Source organism: Vulpes lagopus, chromosome 10, assembly GCF_018345385.1.
Source record: "Vulpes lagopus strain Blue_001 chromosome 10, ASM1834538v1, whole genome shotgun sequence".
Lineage (NCBI taxonomy): Eukaryota > Metazoa > Chordata > Mammalia > Carnivora > Canidae > Vulpes > Vulpes lagopus.
In genome coordinates, this window is record NC_054833.1 from 3,074,494 (window position 1) to 3,092,051 (window position 17,558).

General features: G+C 40.5%; 1 protein-coding gene and 1 long non-coding RNA gene across 5 annotated transcripts in view; one reads left to right on the plus strand and one right to left on the minus strand.

Annotated features, from left to right (window-relative positions):
- Nucleotides 1–17,558, plus strand: part of RIPOR2 (RHO family interacting cell polarization regulator 2) — a 220,819-nt gene that overhangs the window by 63,344 nt on the left and 139,917 nt on the right. The window lies entirely within an intron of this gene.
- Nucleotides 13,886–17,558, minus strand: part of LOC121499536 — a 51,568-nt gene continuing 47,895 nt past the window's right edge. For both annotated transcript variants that reach the window (XR_005990166.1, XR_005990167.1), the window contains exons 2-3: nt 17,278–17,383; nt 13,886–14,789 (exon numbers count right to left, since the gene is read on the minus strand). This is a non-coding gene — a long non-coding RNA (uncharacterized LOC121499536). The remainder of the gene's footprint in view (nt 14,790–17,277; nt 17,384–17,558) is intronic.

Here is a 17,558-nt window from a genome sequence, read left to right on the forward strand (position 1 = left end):
CTCACTATTGGTGACATCTAAAAGGTGTACAGGTGTCCAAGAAATACAGGTATACAGATTCCCACTACCATAGCCTCAACTCAGATTGCTCCAGGAGGTAAACTAGGAAGTGTTTTCCTTGATTAGTACATTTCTGAATCTGGGCAAAATCAATGAGAGAGTAATTCAAAGTAATTCATGGTGTCTATTAAGATTCTTATCAGCTTCTCAGTGGCTGTAGGATTAACAATGCTGACACTGGGGAAAAGCAAGAGTTTTGGATTGCATTAAATAGTCAAGGCCGGGAATCTATCTAGGATGGGATTCTCTGATGCATCCCAGAAGGAGGATTTTACCTGGAAATATAGTTTCTTGTGGGCTAGTCCTCTCCCTCTTGTGCTCCTACCTCCAGTATTTAGTGGTAAGAAACACAGTCATTGACCCACCAGCAGCAATATTAATACTTACTGCCATTTATTGAGTTCTTAGGATGCCAGATAACTAATTTCATTTAATTTCTACGAGGGATGTCTTTATATTCCCATCATGCAAATGGAGGAAAGTGTAGCTAAGAGATTTGTGAGTGACCAAGTTTTAAAATCTGACAGTTTTAAAATCTATGCTTTTAATCACCATGCTACACTACCAACTTGCTTCCAATACTCAAACGATGCTTGTCATTGTGCAAATTAAAACTAGTCATATGGATGACAGACCATTTCTTTGACTCTGGGTCATAACCTGGTACGCAGGAGGTCTTAAGAACTGGCCTCTTCCTTCCCCAGCAAAGAACTGGAGACTTCCCATCAACCTACATGAGTCTTTTTTTTTTTTTCAAACACCAGATAGTTGGTTACAGAAAAGATCCAATTCACATTAATCTCATCAAAATATTTTCAAAATGGGAAACTCCTTGTGCCCACTTTGCAGAAAACACATTTCTGCCTGGGTATGTATGTGGTGATGTGACCTGGGCAGGGGTATGGTCCCTCCCATGTTCAGTATGACTTTTAAAAACAGGAAAAAGAGGGGTGCCTGGGTAACACAGTTAGTTAAGTGTCCAACTCTTGGTTTCAGCTTAGGTTGTGATCTCAGGGTGGTAAGATCAAGCCCCATGTGCGGCTCTGCACTTAGTGGGGAGTCTGCTTGAGATTCTCCTTCTCCTCGCCCCTCCCCCCATGTTCACTTACTCACTTATGCATGCTCTCTCTAAAATAAATAAATCTTGGGATCCCTGGGTGGCTCAGGGGTTTAGCGCCTGCCTTCGGCCCAGGGTGTGATCCTGGAGTCCCAGGATCGAATCCCACATCGGGCTCCCTGCATGTCTCTGCCTCTCTCTCTCTCTCTCTCTCTCTCTCGATCTGTGTGTGTGTGTGTGTCTCATGAATAAATTTTAAAAATCTTAAAAAAATAAATCTTTAAAAAAAACAGGAGAAAGAATGTCATATTAGGGCTAAGAAACCAGCTAAATAAATAAATAAAATCTATAGCTTTGCAAATAACTAGCTCATTATTGCAGGTTCCTTCCATGGTTTTGGAGTCATCCAGATATAGATTCAGGAGGAATGGAGCAGAGTGGGGTTCTGAGCAACAATAAATAAGATGCATGACCTCTGAAAGAGGAACACCAAGCCCATTGTTTCTAATTGTTCCATAAGGAACAACAGAAAATGTCAAGAGGTCAATTATAGAAGGGATTTGGGGATGGGAAGAACTAATTTGCAAAGTAGAGAAAACCTTATTAAAGCTTTATCGGAAAGTGTAAAATCTCAGTAGGGTGCCCTCAGACCTAAGCGAATGCATCTAGAAGGTGAGGCTTATGTCAACATTCATCAGCCTTTCCATCCTGATCAGGGCTGAGATGCTCATGTTGCTCTGAAATTCTCCCCCACCAAAGAAATAATACTGAACATTTATTGAGAATGATATGTGCCATCCTATTCAATTCTTATAAAAACTCTGTGAGGAAGTTACAAATGCTAGCATGAATGAGAATACTGAATGAGAATACTGAAAGATGGAGTGATTAAAATAGCCCACCCATGGCCTTAGAGCTATGTGGAGTTTAGGATTTGAACCCAGAGCAGTTGATCACAGCGTGCATGCTTTAGTCATTCACCAGGCAGTTTCAGTGACGAAACATGGATCAGACTTACTCCTAAATAACAGATCTTGGAACGTGGAATTTCAGACACTGCTTTCTGGTATATGAAGACCCTAGGGGCTGGGGAGGGAAGGGGACATTTTTTTTTCATGGCATTTTTGCTGAGCCAATTGGATTGGGTTGTTTGGTTTTTTTTTTTTGTATGGTTGACACACAATGTTACATTAATTTCAGGTGTACAGCTTAGTGATTTGACAGGTGTTTGATAAAGTGATTTGACAATTTATACGTTATACTATGTTTACAAGTATAGCCACCATCTTTCACCACACAACAGGATTGTAGTATCATTGACTGTACTCCTTGTGCTCTGCTCCTTATTCCCCTGACTTACTCATTTCATAACTGGAGGCTTGTATCTCCCTTCCACTTCTCCCATTTTGCACAACCCCTTCCCCTCCCCTCTGGCAACCACCAGTGTATTCTCTGTATTTATAGTTCTGATCATGCTTTATGTTATTCATTCATTTTTTTTAGATCCCATTTATAAGTGGAAGTATATGGCATTTTTCTTTCTCAGTCTGACTCATTTCACTTAGCGTAATACCCTCTGGGTCCAACCATATTGTCTCAAATGGCACAATCTTATTCATTTTTATGGCTACATAACACTTGTGTGTGTGTCTGTGTGTGTGATATTTTCCTTATCCATTCCTCTATGGATGGATACATAAGTTGCTTCCATACCTTGGCTATTGTAAATAATGCTGTAATAAACATAGGAATGCATATATCTTTTTGAATTGCTGTTTTCATTTTCTTTGGATAAATTTTACCCAATAGTGGAGTTATTGGATCATATGGTTATTTCTATTTTTAATTTTTTGAGGAAACTTAATACTGCTTTGCACCGTGGCTGTACCAGTTTACATTTCTACCAACAGTACACAAGGGTTCCTTTTTCTCCAAATTCTTACCAACATTTATTATTTCTTGTCTTTTTAATTTTAGCCATTCTGACAAGCTTAAGGTAATATCTCATAGTGGTTTTGATCTGCATTTCCCTGATGATGACTGATCTGAGCATCTCTCCATGTGTCTGTTGACCATCTGAATGTCTTCTTTGAAAAAATGTCTGTGTCCATTTCTTAATCAGAGTATTGGGAGGGGGGTTGATGTGGAGTTGTATAAGTTCTTTTTATATTTTGGATATTAACTCTTTACTGGATATATAATTTACAAACATCTTCTCCCATTCAGTAGATTGTCCTTTTGTTTTATTGATGGTTTCCCTTGCTGTGCAAAAGCTTTTTATATTGATGCCAATAGTTTATTTTTGCTTTTCATTCCCTTACCTTACAAGATATATCTAGAAAAATGTTGCTTTGGCCAATGTCAGAGAAATTATTGCCTGTGCTCTCTTCTAGGATTTTTATGGTTTCAGGTCTCACATTTAGGTCTTTAATCCATTTTGAGTTTAATTTTGTATATGGTGGCAGATACCTAACTTCATTTAATTATAGTGTCCAGTTTCATGGGCAGCTAGAAGCTGTCTAGTTTCCCAGCATTATTTATTGAAGACACTGTTTTTTCCCTATATTATTGCCTTCTTTGGGTTTATATCTGGGGTCTCTTTTCTGATCCATTGAGCTATATATTTTTTTGTGCCAGTACTAATATGTTTTGATTAATACACCTTTGTTGGGGCAGCACCCCCCCCGGGGGGGCGGGGGGGAGCCCAGCAGTTTAGCGCCACCTTCAGCCCAGGGCGTGATCCTGGAGACCCAGAATCAAGTCCCATGTTGGGCTCCCTGCGTGGAGCCTGCTTCTCCCTCTGCCTGTGTCTCTGCCTCTCTCTCTCTCTCTCTCTCTCTCTCCCTGTGTCTCTCATGAATAAATAAATAAAATAAAATAAAAATACACCTTTGTTGCGTATCTTGAAATCTGAGATTGTGACACTTTGAGCTTTATTCTTCTTTCTCAAGATTATTTTTGCTATTCAGTGTCTTTTGTGGTTCCATACAAATTTTAGTATTATTTGTTCTAGTTTTGTGAAAAATGCTATTAGTATTTTGATAGGGATCATATTGAATCTATAGATTGCTTTGGGTAAAAGGACATTTTAACAATATTCATTTTTCCAATCCGTGAGCATGGGATATCTTCACATTTGTGTCATCTTCAATTTCTTCCATCAATGTTTTCTAGTTTTCAGAGTACAGGTCTTTCACCTCTCGATCTGGTTAAATTTATTCCTAGGTGTTTTATTCTTTCAGGTGCAATTGGTGTTGTTTTTAAAATTTCTCTTTCTTCTACTTCATTGTTAGCATATAAAAATACTACTGATATCTGGGTATTAATTTTTTATCCTGACACTTAACTGAATTTATTATTTCTAGCAGTTTTTTGGTGGAGTCTTTAGGATTTTCTATGTATAGTATCATATTACTTGCAAATAGTGACAGTTTAACTTCTTTACCAATATGATGCTTCTTATTTCTTTTTCTTGTCTGATTGCTATGGCTAGGACTTCCAATACTCTGTTGAATAAAAGTGGTGAGAGTGGACATCCCTGTCATGTTCCTGACCTTAGAAGGAAAGCTCTCAGTTTTTCCCCATTGAGTATGATATTAGCTGTGGGTTTTTCATATATCAACTAGCTTTTACCTTTAGAGATCTCTGGTACAAATAAGAGTTTGATTCCAAACCAGTAGTTTAAAATGTTACCTATTTATATGTTCCTATGAGGTATGTGCATGTGTGCATGAATAAAAGTAGTGTTTTCAGTGAGGTATGTAATTTTAAAATTTGAAAGCACTCTCTGATTGAAAATGAGGAAATTCAGGCTCAGAGAAGTTATAAGATGAGCCTAAAACCATTCAGGAGGTAACCTTCATTTTAACAAAAATAGTTGTGAGACTGCAATATACTAACCTGGCAAACAGAGACTTATAGAAGGAAAATGACACTTTCATATTAGATTCATATTTGGGCAATGCAGTTGTTTTTAAAGATTTTTCAGTTGAACGGGTTTTCTTACTTATTCTGGGATATCAAATCGTCTCTCTGGCAATTGCAGAGAAGTTCCAGTTCTCAAGCTCACCAAGCCGAGCAACAAGCCTGCTTTTTCTTCTCAGGTTCACTTCAGAATAAACAGGCAGCCCTGACCAAGTAGGTTATCCACTTATCTATCAAGTTTTGACTGACCTTAGGCTGGTTACCCAAAATCCACTGTTGACTAAACAGCTTTAAGCTATATCTTCGGATGGGCAGGGAAGCTCTGTATGCAGTTGAATAAACACTTCTAACTATTTCCTGAGACTTTTGTTCTCAGGACATTTACACACTGAATAATTAGGATTTCAAAGATGTTTCTAGAATCCACCAAAACATTAGGTCAGCCTTTCAACAGGAGCAATAGCTACCCTTCCTCCACTGATGTGCCAGTGGCTGGACCTCACTATTACCTACCATCAAATTTTTTTTATCAAAACTAGAAGGCGTTTATGAATATATATATATATATATATATATATATATATATATACACACACACACACACACACACATTTGGGGAAAATATACAACAGCTTTATTGAGCTATAATTCACTTACCATATAATTCACCAGTGTAATATATACAATTTGATGGCTTTTAGTATATTCTGAGTTGTACAACCATTAGCACAATCAAGTTTAGAATATTTTCATCACTACCACCCCCCTCAAAAAACTGCATACCCATTAGTAGTCACTACTTATCTTTCCTTCTTTCCAGCCCCTGGCAATTACTTACCTCCTTTATGTCCTATATTATAGATTGGCTTATTCTGGACACTTTGTATCAATAGGATCATGTAATATGTCATCTTTTGTGATTAGCTTCCTTCACTTAGTATCATGGTTTGAAGGTTTTTAGCATATGCACTGTGTGTGCTGTGACTTCTCAAAGTTACATGCTGTAGCGCATGTCAATACCTCATTCCCTTTGACTGTCAAATGATCTTGCTTTGCATGAGTAGACCATTCAGCAGTCCACAGGTCTTTGAGTTGTTTCCATTTCCCGGCTATTATACATAATGCTGGGGTGCCCTGGGTGGCTCAGTCGGTTGAACGTCTGATTTTGGCTCAGGTCTTGATCTCAGGGTCATGAGTTCAAGCCCCACATTGGGCTTCACACTGGGCATGAAAGTACTTATCAAAATAAAATCTTTATAATACATAATGCTGCTGTGAACATTCTTGTACAAGTTTTTGTGTGGACATAGGCATTTTTTAAGTTTTTATTTTAATTCCAGTTAACATACAATGTTATATTAGTTTCAGGTGTACAATACAGTGATTCAACACTTTCATCCATCACCCTGCACTCACATATGTTTTTATTTTTTTGAGTATATACCTAGAAATGGAATTGCTGGATCATATGGTAACTTTTGAGGACCTGCCAAACCATTTTCCACAGCTCATGCAGCATTTTACATCCCCACCAGCAGTGTATGGGCGTTCCAATTTCTCCACAGCCTACTCAACATTGGTTATCATCTGTCTGTGTGATGTGGCCATTCTGGTGGGTGTGAAGTGGTATCTCATTGTAGTTTTGATTTCCATTTCCCTGATGAATAATGATGTTGAGCATCTTTTCATGTGCTAATTGGCTATTTGAGTATCTTATTTGAAGAAATGTCTATTCAGATCAAGTGACTATATTTTGATAGACGCCTCCTTCTCTCCCTCCTTCCCTTCCTTCTTATCTTCCTTCTTCTCCTTACATTACTTAATTCACCAATTTGTGTCTAAGACAGTCAAAGAGCTGAGATGTGCCTGTATCCCTCAGCAGATGAACAAGCCTGCATCTAGCTTGGGTACTGGCCTAGGATTCACATTAACACATGTTTCCTATAAAGAGATCTTATCCCTGTCTCCACCCATAAAATAAAGGCATTATTCAGCATTTCATAAAATATTAAGAAAATAGAGCATTTATAAGGTTGAGAGGACTTTTAAGAATCACCCAGCCCAACCACCCATGAGCTCCTTCTGTCATATCCCCTGTCACATTATGCACACATCCAATGACAGGGAACTTATTACCTCCTGAAGTAGTTCATTATACTGCTGAACAAAGAACTTGTTTCTGAAGAGTTCTTTATGATATGGAGCTTAAATCTACTCCATTAAAGCTTCCACATCCTATTTCTTTGAGTTACTACAAAATTCGAGGCCCACCCACATATCTGCTGACTTTGATCCTGTGTTTCTAAGATTTCTCTTCTCTGATGTAAACATCATGATTCATCCAACTGTTCCTCAAGCATTGTGGGTCCTACATGGGGCCTTCACCAACCTTCTGTGAGTGGCCCAACTCTCCTATATCCCTATCAAAGTGTGACTCCCAGGATGGGAGGGGTTAACTGTCCAGGAGCAAGTGAGATGGAAATCTTATTGAAACTATACAGTTTAAGATGGCATTTGTGCTTTTTTGGTGGCTGGGTATTGGGTGGTTGACTGCTACACTGAGTTTCACCATCAACTAACATGCCTTCTTTTTCTTTTGTACATGGACTGCTGATGAACTCCATTCCTGCATTTCTGCATATCTTGGTAGGATTCAAACACAGAATTTTATCTATACTCTGAAACATGTCATTTTAACAATAATATGTCAAAAGCTTTGTGTTCATTATTATTTCATTTTGAATCTCACAAATACTCTGTGAGGTAGGTACAATCACCATCCTCATTTTAGAATGGAAGAACTGAGACTTGGCAGTTAATTACCTTGTTCCAAGTCATACCTACATTTGCTGATTTCAAAGGCCAAGTTCTTAGGCAGTTTACCATACTGTTCCCTCTGGCTTTGGCCCCAGGGCTCTGAGCCAGCCCAGCAGGGTCACTGCCTTCATGCATTCTGATCTGCAAATCTCCTCATAAGAGTGGACTCTGTGATTCCATCTAGCTCAGAGTCCTCAAGCTTTCTACAGCTGCTTCAGGAAATGAAGTGTCTCCAGTGTCCCTCAGCCTTTCAATCAGAGAAGCACTGCTTTCATCTTTTGTATCCTGAGCTTTCTCTTAACAATGCATAGGGAGAAAAATAATGCTGCCAAAAATAAATTCACAAAATATACATTCTAAACTAGTGATTAAAATGTTGAAAGGCCCAGTAATAGGAAAAAGACACAGCAGGCTGCCAGTTCCTGCCAGGTAGGCACTCAGCCTGTCATAACCAGCTCAGTCATCCCTGTATCAGTGCATATGTTTTCACCTTGTGCATGGGGCTATTTTCAAAGTGCTTGTTGGTGACTTGCTGAACCCGAATGCCACATGTCCTCCGACCTACCTAATCTGAGTCTCTCAGGCTAATAAAGCAGTGACGTTAGGCAGGCTTGTTGCCGATGAGCCCACATCATCGCCATGGCCAGCGTCCACTCTGAATGGAAGGAGTCTGTATTGAACCTGTTATTAACTATGATGAACACCATCTTCACTAATGGTCTTTGCTGCTGCTTCTAAGTCTCTGTGGATCATCCCCTTAGTAGCCTATTTTAGTATTTTGCCCAACAACTATTTCCAAAACAATAATAGCAACAAGATGGTCACAGCTAGCCCTGATCATGCTCCAGGCACTGTTCTGGAACTCTGTCACACTAGCACAATGACGTGAGTATGATCACGGCCCCCATTTTCAGATGGGGAAACTGAGGCTTTGAGAAGCTACAGCAGTTTGCCTAAGATCACAGTCAGTTGATGGTAATCCCAGAATTCAAACCCAGGCTGTCTGAGCACAGAGTACGAGCTCTTAACCACTATTCAAAAACACCAGAAGCTCAATGAAAATGTACTCTTTTTGGCCCTTACTGAAAATCAGTACAATATCTCTTGACTTCAAAATTTCCTCCCTTCTTCCTGCCCTACTGTTCTTTAAATAGGCACCCACAGTGTCTCACCAGTCTCTCTTCCAATCTCAATACACTGGATGTTATTCATGTGGACATGAAAAATGTCTCTGGACATTGCCAAATGTCCCTGGCAGCACAATTGCCCCAGCTGAGAACCATTCTCCTTACAGTGGAAACCACGGTGATTTGTTACAGAATGAGGTTCTGATCCATGAGTCCTCTGGCTGGAGGCTGGGTGTAGATGGTGCTTGTCCTTATCAGGGAGCCACACCATCAGGAGCAGATGCTAAAAATACCCCAAAGATGTTCCCCCAGGCAGAATAGGCCTCAAAATCCTTGTCAGATGCATGCAAGGCAACTGAAATCTGCCTTTGATGCAGAGGGACCATGGTGTGATGGACATAAGTTCAGTGCCTGTGGCAGGATTGGGGTCTTCCACCCGAGATGGGTGGCCCCAGGTCTAGTATCTAAGGACCTGGGCTCTAGTCCCACCCATTTAATCTCTAAATCACATAACATCTCTTAAACCTCAATCTCCTCACCCATAAAAGACAACAGTGAATGAACATAGTTACCATACAAGGCTATCTGGACGATTAAACCAGAGAGTATATTATCTCACAGGAAAACAACTAATATATTTGTTATATTCCTCCAGTAACTTCTGCCCTAATGGAAGCTTGAGCCCAGTTAGAAGAGGGGCCAATTATGTTATAAATGGATTTTTAAGTGAAGCGAGCCACCCACCTGGGATGTCTGCACAGGACACAGCATGAAGCCTGCATTGCGGGGGCCATTTGCCTTCTCACTAGCCACATGATCATGGTCACCCTCACCAGGTCCCAATTCTTCACCAGCAGAATGAAGGGCTTGGAGCTCATGGTCTCCAAAGTCCTCCTTCCTCCTTCCTTTTTTTAAAGATTGATTGATTGATTGATTGATTGATTGATTGATTTATGATAGACACAGAGAGAGAGAGAGAGGCAGAGCCACAGGAGGAGGGAGAAGCAGGCTCCATGCCGGGAGCCCGAAGTGGGACTCGATCCTGGGTCTCCAGGATCACGCCCTGGGCCAAAGGCAGGCGCCAAACCACTGAGCCACCCAGGGATCCCCCCTCCTTCCTCCTTCCATGCTTTGGTTCTGCGTGTGGCAGCAGTGGACAGTGTGTCTTTTCCCACTATTCTTCACTTGGACAGGAGCTTAAACCAAACTTCTCCTCAGATCCTTCTCTCTTCTTTGTCACTTCTACACTCCCACACACCACCTCCTTCCACTTCATGATCCAGAATTCTGTGAAACTGAGTGGATTTTCCAACCTGCATCATACTCCTTCCCTAGTCAGAGTCCTGAGATACAATAATGATGAGAATGCTTTAGGCTCTGCTGGCTCTATTCACGACCCTCCCCCCAAACTGACCAGCTCCCCTAATTCCCAATGAGGAGACACTCCTTTGTTTGGTCAGCAACTTGAATTAATCCATAGAACTAGGAGGGAGGAAGGTACTCCGGCTTCCCTCCGGCCCACCACTAGGGCATTTAGGGTGAGGGGTAGTTATAAAGAAAGAATAGCCCCATCACTCCACACCACCCTCCACCCCCTTAAAAGATGTCATGGGGAAAGAAACTAAAATCTATGGAGTTCCTACCACATGCCAGATACTCTGCCTGTTAATCCTCTTGAGGGATAATGACTTAAGTTTATCTATTTAATTAGATACAACTTCTTTGCCCTGGCCAAATCCAGAGGAAACCAGGTATACCACAGGGACTGAATTAAGCTCATTACTTGACCCGTCTTCCCTGGCTGCATAATGCGGGTTCACCCGGCAGTTCCATACCCTGGATCATGCCTTGCTCTCTCTTCATCCTTCTTCCCATTTAGACAGAAATAAACACAGGGATGAGCTTCCCACATAACGTGACTTCATCGTGCGTAATTGTTGGAATGAAAACTTCCCGGTTGCATATCTGCACAATGCCAATGATTACAGTGATTAAATCAATCAAGACCAATTTCATAATCATCAAATGTATAATTTCCCAACTTGGCAAGGCCTCAACACGTGGCATCCCAGCTGTCTGATACAGGGATCAAAAACACAGTATTAAAACATTTTGGGGCTAGGATTTGGTAATTTTGTAAATGTAATACCATATTAATAAGGATGATGAGACTCAGTAAAACTCCATGCAAATCTGGTTTGTGATTTCCCAAGTGTTGACTTACTTCAGTAGCTCAAATATGAAACATAATGCTCTCATTGCCCCCCAGAAATTGCCTCAATGACTATTTTATTCCCAGAATCATTCAATTACATATATAGCTTAATTCTATTATTATTAGTATTATTGTTATATAAAGAGCTTTGCAGGATGCATTAGCTCAGGTCCTGCAGACAGCTTGATAGCACTCTGTCCTAATGATTTATATGGCCCCCATATAAATTGATTGATGCTTCCGGGCCCCCAGGTCGAGATCTGGAGCATCATATTTAAAGGAAAGAGAGCCTCAGACGGAAAACATAGTTTCACAGCCTCAGCTCCTTCTTTGAGAAGAAATTGTATGTAAAGAAAAGAAACTGGACCAGAGCCAAGGAAGGGAAAAGAAAGATTTTATACTCCCTTTAATGCTTTTCATCCAATCCCACTGTTTCTGTACATGAGGCAACCCCTTTCCTACCACAGTTAATTTTGCACAAGTTTCAAGGTATGAAGTTCATTCCATTTTCATAATTTTGAGATCCTACAAATGTCTAGGGTTTGAAACCCTTGTAAGATGCACAAAAATTAATTTATGGAGTGTTGTGTCTACCACATTTATGTAACTTTGAAAGTACCGATGGGGATGGGGACAGGGCACACAGATACTTCAACAGGGGAGCTGTCAAAGTTTCGCTTCCAGACCTAGGGAAGATTTACAGTAGTATTTGCCTTATAATAATTCATTAGCTGTATATTTATTTCTGTGTGTTTTGCTTCACAGATCTGCAGGTAATTGTAAAAGCATTCACTGTCTTAATTAGACCAAATGACCTAAAAGCTTCTCCCTCTAAGCTAGGCAGGATAATGCCCCTCCCCAAAGATGTTCACGTCTTAACCTTCACAAGAACTGTGAATATGTTTCGTTGCATGGTAAGGGGGAATTACAATTGCAGAGAGAATCAAGGATGTTAATCAGCTGACCTTGAGATGGGGAGGTTATCCTGGAATATCTGATGAGACCCACTGCTGGCTTGGAAGACAGAAGAAGCCCATAAGCCAAGGAACATAGGCAGCCTCTAGAAACTGGGGAAGGCAAGCGAACTGATTATCTCCTGGAGACTGCAGAAGGAACGTGGCTCTGCTGACAGCTTGCTCTCAGCATGGTAAGATCCAATTCAGGCTTCCGACCTCCAGAACTATAAAATAAGACATTTGTGTTGTCTTAAGCCACTAAGTTTGTGATAATTTGTTACCACAGCCAGAGGAAAATAATACATACTTTTCCTTGGTAGGTAGCTATGCTCACCAGTACAAGAGCAACACTCCCTTTTTCTGTAAGACTGCCTCCTTCATAAGATTGTCTCTTCCTCTACAGAATGACCTCAGACTTCAGGTGTTTTCTACTTTTTACGTTTTTTAAAACATTTTATTTTTTAAGTAATCTCTACACCCAACTCAGACTTACAACTCCAAGATCAAGAGTCACATGCTCTACTGACTGAGCTAGACAGGTGCGCCTCTACTCTTTTTTTTTTTTTTAGGATTTTATTTATTTATTCATGAGAGGCTCAGAGAGAGAGAGAGGCAGAGATATAGGCAGAGGGAGAAGCAGGCTCCCTCCGGGGAGCCTGATGTGGAACTTGATCCCAGGACCCCAGGATCACGCTCTGAGCCAAAGGCATCCCACACCTCTACTCTTTAATAGAAACATTTACCAAAAGAAGATTTCTGATCCCTTAGAATTGCCCTACTGATAGCTGTTTATTAAGTAGGAAATTTGAATACACACAGTTGGATATGTAACTATGTTCTCTCATTAATGTTACCTTTAAAAAAGTATTTCAGGTTTGTTTTATTTCACATTTTGAAAATTTGTTTCATTTTAACATTTTTATTAATTTTAAAAATTGAAAACATATACAAAGAAAGTTTTTTTTAAATTTTTATTGAAGATTTTATTTATTCATTCATGAGAGACAGAGAGAGACACAGGCTCCACGCAGGGAGCCTGACGTGGAACTCGATCCCGGGACTCCAGGATCACGCCCTGGGCCAAAGGCAGGCACCAAACCGCTGAGCCACCCAGGGATCCCCTATACAAAGAAAGTTGAATCTTATCTCCAATAATCTCATGATTGAAAAAAATTATCAAAAAAAAATAAAAAAGAAAAAAATAATAAAAGAAAAAAATTATCTAAGGAAAAAATATATTCGCACAAAAAACAAAACCCAGAGCCTACCCAAGATTTAAAAGATCTCTCCCCACCCAACTCCACCCCATATAAAGCTGGGATCCCAAAGGATTCACTCTCAACATAAGAGGGAATTGGAAATAAACCAGGCCCCCAATCCTATCCCCATACCCATACCTGCCTAGACTAGGGATTATGTCCAGCCTTGAAACCTACAAGAGGAAAGAAAAAAAAAAAGTTTAGAACCAGAAGCTGGTCCTAATAAGGGTTGGCAGGAAAAATTCATAGCACCTGGAGGTACCAAAATCCCTCAAGCCCAAGAATTTAATTTAGAAGAGTCAAAGCTGATTGTGACTCCAGGTACCTGGCAGAAACAATGTTCTGAAAGGAATTCACCTTTGTCCACAGCCTCAGGTAATTTCCATAAATGAAATCACAAGAAAAGATAATCACTAGGACAAAGAATTCTCAAACCTTAAAAATAAGAAAATTAAAACCTATTAAAAATCAGCAAACATTGAACAAGCTACTTCACCCAAAAATATTTACAGATGGCAAACAAAAACACACAATAAGGTGTTCAACATCATTTGTCATTAGGAAAAATGCAAGACTCAGATGAAATGTCACAATACATGTATTAGAACAGCTAAAATTAAAACTGACAGTGCCAAATGTTGGTGAAGATGTAGAGAAACTGGGTATTTCACATACTGCTGGTGGGGATATAAAATGACACAGCCACTCCAGAAATTAATTTGACATTTCCTTAAAAAACTAAACACACTTGCCATACGACCCACTCCTCAGCATTTATCCCACAGAAATTAAAATTTAGGTCCACACACTTGCCCTAGACACGAATGTTTGTAGCAGCTGTATTTGTAGTAGCCAAGGACTGGAAACAACCAACCAATGTCTGTCCTAAGTGAGTGGTTAAGCCATGATTTATCCAACTATAGATAGCTATTTGGCAGTAAAAATGAAGGAACTGTTGATGCCCCAAGGACTTGGATGGATCTCAAGGTAACGTGTTGAGTGAAAAAAGCCAATCTCAAAAGGATACACACAGTGGGTCTATTTATATAACATTCTCAACTGTTGTCAAACATTTTATGCCAGATTGGTGGTTGCCAGGGATTAGGAACAGTGACTGGAGGGGAAGGGAGGTCTGTGTGACTACAAAGGAGCAGCAGCAGAGGGGACTGAATGGTACTACAGTTTCTGTACAGTGGTGGTTACAGGAATCTAAATATCCAATGAAACAACACAACACTACACACGTCCTGCACCAATGTCGATTTATTGCTACTGGGTGTGTGCTGTAGTCAACGCGAAGTGTAACCACTGGGAGAAGGGTACATAGGACCTCTTTGTACTATTTTCTGCAACTCCCCATGTCAAAATAAAAACCTAGAAAAAGAAAACATAAGCTATGAGAATTTTCCACAACAGATGGATATTTTACCCAAGAAGCTAAATGAATCCCAAGGAAGATAAATACACATGGATGTTCCCATGCATTCACAAACACACATACATACATACATACATGCATACACTTTTTAAAAAAACAGAAAATAGGGTTGTGCTATGCAAAACTCTTCTGCAGCTCGCCTCTTTTCTTTCTGATACAAATTCCATCAAAGACAATTTTTATCCTGGTCTTCCCAGCAAAATGCCTTATGTGGTGGCATGTACATATTAGCGCGTTTCATAAGTGGCTGTGTAGTATTCTATTTTTGCATTTGTTCTTAGGATTTTCTGGAGATTTTAAACTGTACTGAAATTTTTCTGAAAAGAATGAGCATTGTCTTTTCCTGGTGTTGTTTGCTAATTATTGCCCTGTGTGGTAGGTTTGGGAAGTGAGGTGAAGAACTAAGGAGTCTCTGCTGAAGTTTCCATACCAACCAAACAAAGGGGGTTAAGGGCAATCCTGTGGGATTTGAAGCTCAAATTATTTCCCACCTGGCCTCGATCAGAAAAAAAAAAACACTTTGAGTCATTCTTCCATTTCCAGATCACTGAATCTCACTTGCATCCTCAAGCAAATACAGCTACCGGCTTTCTAATCTCTCTCTTGAAGATGAACATCATTCTTTAAACTGAGAGGTCTTCCTAGAGCTAATGCAGCCTGAAGATTCATATCACCTTTTTACACATTCCAGTCTACAATTTCCCATTCCAGCTGTAAGGTACCCTTTTCCTAATGCTTAAGAAATAAGCAGCTACAAGCTCAAAACCCACTACAAAAAACGAACGTGAGGTTTCTTTTTTCCCAGCTCTCAGGCAACCCGTATTACTCTGGAAACCAAATAGAAAGCTGAGCTGGGAAGGGAGGGTATGAAGCTTTGAAATCAGCTGCCTCCTTTTAATGATAAGTGTGCCTCCCAGTGGGATGGATTAATTAGCTAGTGATTGCAGAGTCCCTTAAAAACCACAGCACTGTGTGTCTCTGGCACTAATCCTGGGGTAGACTGGTGTGTTAAACATCTTTCCCAGACCTAATATTCATCCTTTAGGAGTGTCTTTCAATTCTGCTGCTTCCTTTCTGTTCTAACCCTGCCCTAGATCCAGGCTTATCATTCCCTTCTACTGAGTCTCCCTCCAATCTCTAAACTGTCTCCTCCTCAAACCACAATTTATGTCACAGGGGAAAAAAAAGTCTTAAAATAGTTGGATTGTTGTTGTTGTTGTTGTTTTTGTTTGCTTGTTTGTTTTTACTTATCTCTCCTGCAAGGCCTTCAGTGGCCACATGGAACCATTTTAAATCCAAACAACTTGGTTCAAGCGGCAAAGTGGTAAACTGGAAAGAATTCCAGTTGCTTACTCCGGTGCTCAAGGTCATTACCAGTCTATGCAATCACATATCCCCCTGCCCCTCCCTTCAACCAACCTTCCACTTCAAAGGTAAGTTAGCACAGTAGTTCAAAGCAGGGCTTCTGGTGCCAGACCATTGAGTGTGCAACCTGCCTCTGCTTCTCGTTCGCTGCGAGATCTACCCACAGTGCTTTGCCTCTCTGGATCACACTTTCCGATAAAAGTACCCACCTCACTGGGTTATCCTATGGATTAAATAAATTAATATTGGAAAAATGCTTAGAACACCACCAATGCCTACAGTAAGCAGGAAATAGGGGCTTTCCTAACTGCCATATGCTCAGCATCTATGATAGCAGCCAACACATAGATAAGGAAACTGAGGCATGCAGAGATTACATGTCTTGCTCCAGGAGCACACCAATCATAAGAGTTTGAGCTGAGAGTCCAGGCTACATGGTTGGTGTCTGAGCCTGCCATTCTGAGTACCACATTCCACTGCATCGACCTTGTCCCCTGGCTTTTCAAACAGAGACTCCTTAAGTGATGCTCAAAGTGCTTGCTCAAGTATCATTAACAATCTAAATGCTAAATCTGAACCTTTTCACACACTGTACTCTCGGCCTGGAAAATTCTCTTCTCCAACAAGTATTCCCCCCAATTTCTTATCAGCGCAGTGTCTCAAAGTGTTCTCTTCCTCTTCTGAATTTTTATGGCACTTTAATTGCCCCTAAAACTCACTGGCACTGACCACATCCTGTCTTATAATGTAACTTGTCTTTTTTATGTGCCTGTTTCTCCAACAAGACTATAAATCCATTGAGGATGGGCCATGTTTGCCTTCTGGTTCTTTGTGTTCTTGGCGGGGACTGGGATGGCACCTTGCCCAGACCAGACTCTCCTTAAATGTTTGCTGATTGATAAATGGGCACAAAAGCAGCTAGAAATGGACAAAGTGGACCCTTATTCTCCCTGCTACCCCTTTTTTTAGACTACAGCACACTCTGTCCCTCCCTCAGACTGTGCACAGAGGAAGAGCTTGGGAGCTAGAGGTTCATCACCTGCATCCACCATATCTTACCTGTGAGTTCATGCCTGGTTCTTCCAGAGTAGAAGGTGTATCTAAAGATCATGGCATCCTTTTCTGGAAATTCAAGGAAATCTATACAGGCATCTCTTTTTTCTCCCTGAATTTGGAACCAATTGAGATTTAGACACAAGGGGATAGGCAGAAGAAAACCAAACATCACCTAGATTACCTGAAATGCAGACCCACTTCCAGTGTAGGTAAAGATCAGTTTAGAAAGAGTGGCTTACATCTGTGGACCAAGTGACAGGCTGATCCCAACCTGTCAGCATGAG